Source organism: Mus musculus, chromosome X (genome assembly GCF_000001635.26).
Source record: "Mus musculus strain C57BL/6J chromosome X, GRCm38.p6 C57BL/6J".
Classification (NCBI taxonomy): Eukaryota; Metazoa; Chordata; class Mammalia; order Rodentia; family Muridae; genus Mus; species Mus musculus.
The window spans coordinates 74,006,251-74,013,913 of NC_000086.7; the positions used below are offsets into that span (position 1 = coordinate 74,006,251).

General features: G+C 41.6%; 1 pseudogene; it reads left to right on the forward strand.

Annotated features, from left to right (window-relative positions):
• The first annotated feature begins 456 nt into the window (after positions 1-456).
• Gm8545 lies at positions 457-1,851 on the forward strand (annotated as a pseudogene).
• The last annotated feature ends 5,812 nt before the right edge of the window (positions 1,852-7,663 follow it).

Sequence of the window (7,663 nt, forward strand, 5' to 3'; positions counted from 1 at the left end):
AAACCCCCCCCCCCCAAAAAAAAAATGTAAAACAGGGCTGGAAAGATTGCTTAGTGATTAAGAGCACTTGTTCCAAGTCCTACATGGTGGCTGTGGTGGTTTGTATAGGAATGGTCCCTACAGACTCATATGTTTGAATGCTTGGCCTATAGGAAGCTGCACTATTTGGCGGTGTGACTTTGTTGGAGTAGGTGTGGCCTTGTTAGAAGAAATCTGTCAGGTGGAGAAGGCCTTTGAGGTCTCAAATGCTCAAGCTACGACCAGTGACACAGTCTCCCACTGCTGCTTGTGGATCAATAATTAGAACTCTCTCTGCGTCTGCGCGACATGGTGGGGTGTGTGTGAGGTCATCGCGCGTGGGCAGGCAGGGTCTCATGGTTTGAACGAGACAAAGACGAATCGGAGCCAGGCGTACTGACAGCGGACGCGGGTCCTTTGAGAGCCGAAGCCGGCAGTGAATGTGTACTCGCGATGTCTGTCGCCAGTGATAACATAAGTCGACATGACATGCTGGCTTGGATCAATGAATTTCTGCAATTGAATCTGACAAAGATAGAACAGTTGTGTTCAGGAGCTGCATACTGTCAGTTTATGGACATGCTCTTCCCTGGCTTCATTGCCTTGAAGAAAGTGAAATTCTAAGCTAGAACATGAATATATGCAGAACTTCAAAATACTACAAGCAGGCTTTAAGAGGCTGGGTGTTGACAAAACAATTCCTGTGGATAAATTAGTAAAAGAAAAATTTCAGGACAATTTTGAATTCGTTCAATGGTTCAAGAAGTTTTTTGATGCAAATTAAGATGGAAAAGAACGTGATCCTGCAGCTGCCAGACAAGGTCAGGAAACTGCAGTGGCTCCTTCTCTTGTTGCTCCAGCTTTGAGTGAACCGAAGAAACCTCTCGGCTCCAGTACTGCAGCCCCACAGAGACCCATTGCAACACAGAGGACTACTGCAGCTCCTAAGGCTGGCCCTGGGATGGTGCGAAAGAATCCTGATGTGGGCAATGGAGATGTCGAAGCAGCTGAATTGATGCAGCAGGTCAAAGTATTGAAGCTTACTGTTGAAGACTTGGAGAAGGAGAGAGACTTCTACTTGGGAAAGCTAAGGAACATTGAACTGATTTGCCAGGACAATGAGGGGGGAAATGACCCTGTACTGCAGAGGATTGTAGATATTCTTTATGCCACAGACGAAGGCTTTGTGATACCTGATTAAAGGGTCCCACCGGAAGAACAGGAAGAGTATTAAGCAGCTTGGGCCAGCAGAGCAACATCCGAAGTATTCGCTCCAAATCATGTGCTTAACTGTTAAATATTCCCTTTTATTACTCTTAGAGGATTCGCTGGCTTCTTTTCATAAGCAAAAAGTACCTCTTCTTCAAAGTGCACTTTGCAGAAGTCTCACCTTTTCCGATGAGTTTGAGTTAGGAGCTTTTGCCTTGTAGCAGAGCAGTATTAACATCTAGTTGGTTTACCAGGGGAACAAGAGGCCAACCATGGGGCTCTTCATGTGGATGCTGGTCACACTGACTGATGGAGAAGGGGGGTTATAGTTACAAGAGGTGACAACCTCAGAAGTGTAAAGACTGAACTGAATTCTAAGCTAATGTGAAATTCTGGCAGAGAATGTTTTAATAAATAAATGCCTTAAGAGTATTTAAAATATGCTTCCATATTTCAAAACATACAGTGTAACATGACAGGAGATTTTTTGTGTCTGACATTGTGTCTGGGAAGGAAGGGCGGACTTTAGGCCCTTTGGAACCTGCTGTGTAGGCCTTTCAAGGCTGCTTGAATCTTATAGATGTCGACTTTGGCCCAGAAGTAAAGTTTGAAACGTTCTGTAAAGCCATTTTGTGTCATTGACCAGTTGCACCCCTGCTCTAAAAGCAAGCAGCATGGTTGCTTGGGTGAATAAAGGGCTTCTTGGCCCCACAGTGCCTGAGGCGAAGAGCTCGGCTTCCCATCAAGCAGTCCTCTGATCTTTTCAAACTGTCCCCGGAGTTCCTTTGTATTGTGTTTCTGGGACCTGCCCACGCCTCTGGGATTTGAATGGGCGTGGAGTCCCAGCACACCGTCTTTTAAGTTTACAGTTACATGTTCTCTCTCTGCTCCCTGTGACCTCTGGAACTCCTCTGGCTTCTTAAGTCTGCTGCTGAGCATTGTAATTACAGCAGGCAGGTGACCGAGCTGCAAGTTCTTGCTGGACCTCTGGCAAAGGAGTGATCAGTGAAGGCCAGTGTCACCTGGGCTCTGTGAGGCTAGGGTGCTCGCTGTCTGCTGGTCACTGCTCCCCATTGCCACCTGAGTACTTTGCCAGTGCACTAATCTCTTTGGAGATAAAATTCTCTAGTGTGTTACTAAATGTTATTTTTTAAGAATATACAGTACCATGACTGAAATATTACTTCACTCCTTATTTCTCCCTCATTTGCTTTACCCACAGCCTATTCAGTTCCTTTGTTCGGTGAATTCTGCAAAATGTGTTACCCACTACCGAGATTGTTCAGCCCCTGATGTGTTTGTACTGATTTGTTTCTGGTGGTAGCTTGTCTTACGCTGTGTGTAGAAAACAGGTATCTTATAACAGATTGTTATGTAGTGCATGCTCTGTGGCATTCAGAGAAAACAAGATTCAGTGATTAACAATGCAAAAAAAAAAAGCCGGGCGTGGTGGCGCACGCCTTTAATCCCAGCACTCGGGAGGCAGAGGCAGGCGGATTTCTGAGTTCGAGGCCAGCCTGGTCTAAAAGTGAGCTCCAGGACAGCCAGAGCTATAAAGAGAAACCCTGTTTTAAAAAAAAAAAAAAAAAAAACAATGCAAAAAAAAAAAAAAGCAAGTAACTAGACATTGTTCAGATGACAGCAGTGCTATTTCTCCTCTGTGGCCTTTCAGTCTTCTCTTGTCCCAAATTCCATTTTATTGGGAACCCATTTTTCCACCTGGTCTTTCTTGACAGTTTTTTTTTTTCTACTTTAAACAGTTTTTAAATAAAATTCTGTATTTCAAGAGTAGAAGAAAAAAAAAAAGAATTAGAACTCTCAGCTCCTTCTCCAGCACATGTCTACCTGCATTCTGCCATGCTTCCCACCATGATGATAATGGACTAAACCTCCGAAACTATAAGCCAGCCTTAATTAGATGTTGTCCTTTATAAGAGTGGCCTTGGTTTTAGTGTCTCCTCACAGCAGTAAAACCCTAAGACAGTGCCTCACAACTCACTGTAACTCCAGTTCCAGTGCCACATTTTGGCCTCTTCTATCATTAGGCAAACACATGGTAGATATGCATGCATTCAGGCACTCGTACTCATAAAATAATGATTTTTTTAAAAAATTAGTAAAAGTAAAATCTCAAAACCAGCTGGGCAGGGGTGGCACACACCTTTAATGCCAGCACTTGGGAGGCAGAGGCAGGCAGATTTCTGAGTTCAAGGCCAGCCTGGTCTACAAAGTGAGTTCCAGGACAGCCAGGGATATACAGGAAACTCTGTCTCGAAAAACCAAAATAAATAAATAAATAAATAAATAAATAAAATAAAATTTAAAAATCTCAAAACCAAAAGTATTTTTAAAATTGTTGAGGCTATACCCAAACTAACTGAAAAAGAATGACCAAATTATACAAAAAAAAAGAAAAGCTAAAGAAAGAAAATTAACAGTAGTAGAAATTGAGAAAATAGAAAACAGACAAATAACAAATAATTCAGAAAAATTAATGAAATACCCAAAATTAGTTACTTAAAATTATCATTAAAATTGAAAAGCCTTTGTCTTAGGATGTCTGAGAAAATAAGGAAGATAAGTACAGTGGTATACGTGTAGTCTCAGTTACTGGGAAGACTGGGTTAGGAGGGCTGCCTATGCCCAGAAAAGGAGAAAAAAAAAAAAACAGAAAGAAAAAGAAACATTACCAGTACTGGAATGACAGCTATCACAACAGAGCCCTAAGATGCTAAAAGGATGAGTTGATATTCCTTTTATTAAATAAGATGGACAAATCCTTTAAGTACACAAACTTAACCCTGACTTAAAACACAACCTGAATAGCCAAAGATCTAAAGACATTGGATTTCTTTACAATTTTTTTTTTACCTTTTTTCTTTTTTAGAAAGGTTCTCCTAGTTTTCCTGGAACTCACTATGTAGATCTGGGTGTCCTTGAATTCACAGAGATCTACTTGCCTCTGCCACCAGACTGGTCTGAACTAATAGAGATCTACCTGTCTCTTCCTCCTGAATGCTAGGAGTAAAGGTGAGCACTACCACTCCCACTGGCACTGAACTTTTATTTTTATTTTTTTTAAAGATTTATTTATTTATTATATGTAAGTACACTGTAGCTGTCTTCAGACACTCCAGAAGAGGGAGTCAGATCTTGTTACAGATGGCTGTGAGCCACCATGTGGTTGCTGGGATTTGAACTCTGAACCTTCGGAAGAACAGTCAGGTGCTCTTACCCTCTGAGCCATCTCACCAGCCCGGCACTGAACTTTTAATTAAACTTTCTGGAATAGGTGTTAAGAACTTTCTGGTATAGTTCATGAGATCCTTGGCTTAATACCCAGCATATGAAAGATCCAAAGTCACAACCCCAAAATATACAAAACTACCAAACCAAAATACCAAACAACCAACAACTAATGAAACAAACCAACTAAACAACAACAAAATGTACCCTAGCTAGATGTTGTGGCTCACACCTTTGATCCCAGCACATGGGAGGAAGAGGCAGGCAAATTTCTGTGAGTTTGAGGCCAGCCTGGTCTACACAGTGAGTCCCAGGACAGCCAGCTACACAGAGAAACCCTGTCTCAAAACAATGACAACAACAACAACAACAAGATCATCCAAACTGAACCAAAATGAAAGAACACTCTAGGTCCAAATGACTTCCCTAGTTGAACCTATGGAATGCATAAAAAACAATATTGAGTATGCCCAAACTCTTTAACAAAATGAAAGGACAGAGTATTTTCCAACTTATTTTTCTGAGGTTCAGTTACCAAAACTAGAAAAAGATATTACTAGGAAACTGTGGTACCATCATCTGTCATAAATATATGTACAAAAATTGAACATTGGTGTTGGTGAGATGGTTCAGCAGGTAAAAGTCTTTGCAGCAAAATGATCCATGTAAATGTGAAAGGGGAAAACTAATTCCCAATGTTGTCCACACACACACACACACACACACACACACACACACACACACTTGTATAGAAAGGCACACATCACTTTTATCCCAGCACACAGGAGGCAGAGGCAGAGGCAGAGGCAGGTGAATCTTTGTGAGTTCTAGGCCAGCCTAGTCTATGTAGCTATGTAGTGAAATCAGAGCTACATAGCCAGACCCTGCCGGAAAAACAAAACAAAACAAAGCATCAACAAAACAAAACAAAACCCAAAACCCCTCAAGATGTGAATAAATGGAATTCTGTAGGCAAAATATTATTGTGCACTGTGTCAAGATTATTCTGGTATTATTAAATGCTCATTTCTCTGCCCCCATATCTAGTTGTAATCTGGTCATGGCATTGTAATGCTTATTCTAAGAATCTCTCATCTCATGTTTGTGTAACTTTAATTTTTTCAATATATTATTATTATTTTGAGACAGGGTTTCTCTGTATAGCCCTGCCTGTCCTGGAACTCACTCATGCTGGCCTCGAACTCAGAAATCTGCCTGCCTCTGCCTCCCAAGTGCTGGGATTAAAGGTGTGCGCCACCACGCCGGGCTCCAATATCTTATTTTTTTAATGATGGTTCTTAAATGCTTTAACCCCTCTTTTAGCCCACAACTCACCAGAGGTAGTGGAAAAGAAAGGATAAGGGGTGGGGGTGAGGGTGAGGGTGGGTCTGTTTAGAAAAGTTCTTTGGAGTAACTCCTGTCTGTGTTGTCTGGAAATCAGCAGTTCAGTTCACAGGTTAGCAGGCAGCAGTGGCTTGATCCATTTGCAAACACCAGTAGTCCAGTTCAGTAGAATTGGGATAGCAATAGCGGTGACATGACCTAGCAGAGACAGCCAGGCCTCAGCCTTGGCTAGATTCAGCAGGAGGGACCTGGAGGAATACCAGGAGAAGTTCTTGGCTGTGCCTCTCAGGGAAGAGAAGAGCCATAAGCATTGCACAGCTAGCTCTATAAGCAAGCCAAGCTCAGCCTCTGTCACTTTCTGTCGAGTCTTATGTATACCCTCGAAACATCAAATGTCCTCCATGGGCATTGCTTCAGCACATCTTGCCTTAGCATCAATCAGCCCTAGTCGGCAGAGGTGGCAAGAAACTGAAGTAAGGGCTGGTGAGATGGCTCAGCGGTTAAAGAGCGCCGACTGCTCTTCCAAAGGTCATGAGTTCAAATCCCAGCAACCACATGGTGGCTCATAACCATCTGTAATGAAATCTGATGCCCTCTTCTGGTGTGTCTGAAGACAGCTACAGTGTACTTACATATAATAAATAAATAAATATTTAAAAAAAAAAAGAAACTGTAGTAAACCACCACAAGTTTTCTGGTGCTTTTCTCTCTATGGAGTCTGGACAAACGCAGCTCAACTCTGCAATGTAAGGCAGACTAAAAAATGTGTGTCATTAGCAAAGAATCCTTCATCACATGTCCTTTCATGTGCTTGCTTTAGCAGAACACCCTCTTCTGTGTTTGCTTCAGTGAAACGTTCCTTCACGAGTCCGCCTTAACCTTTCACCTGTGTCCACTCTAAGGAATTGTTCATCTGTTTGCCCAGCAAAAACATCATCCAACTGACTTTTCAAAGAACCCTTAAGTTTCCACTTCAAGTTTGTGTAGATATTGCTCCCCATTTATTTTCTTATTTGTCAATAAAAACTAAGCACCCAAGAAGAGGAATAGGGTGGGAGGGACTCTGCCAGCCAGAGGGAGAGCAGAGAGTGAGAGGGGAAGGGAAGACTGGGTCATGAGGAGAGGGTGGAAAACACTATGAAAAAACATCTGAAGCAGAGAGAGCCAGATCAATACTAAAATTGCAAGTATGGGGATTTTGGGTCAGAGGTAGCCAGATTATTTTAAGAGAAATACAATAGGTTAATAACTGCTCAGCTAATGTGCTGTAAAGCTTATAAAATAAACCTTATAGTCCGTCTCATTTATTTGGGAGGCAACTGGGAATAGAGAAAATGTATCACTTTTAAAATTGCACTTACAGAATTCAGCAAAACAAACAAAAACAGAACATGTGGCAACCAAGCCAGAATATGCATCTAGCTTAACATTTCAAAACCAATGTGACCACTGCATGAACAGAATGAAAATAAATTCTGTTTATCTCAATAGACTCAGTAGCATCATTTGAAATATTCTGTAACTCCTCTTTCAATTCCACCTTTACAAGAAAAATAACAATGATGTTTATTTTCTTTTTCTTTAATAGAACAAACATAGATTTGTTAAGAAAAGTGAGAAAAACTCCTGAGAGTGGGTGGGGTTTCCCACTTGTATTCAAAACTTATAGGCCCTAGCCAATGCAATAAATGAAGAAAAAAAAAGTCAAGTTGGGTATGGTAGAGCATGCCTTGTCAGAGGCAGGTAGACCTCTGGAGTTCAAGGCCAGTCTGGTCTACATATCAAGATCAAGGACAGTCAGGGCTATATAGTTAGTTCTAAAAAGAAAAGAAAATTAAAAGGCATA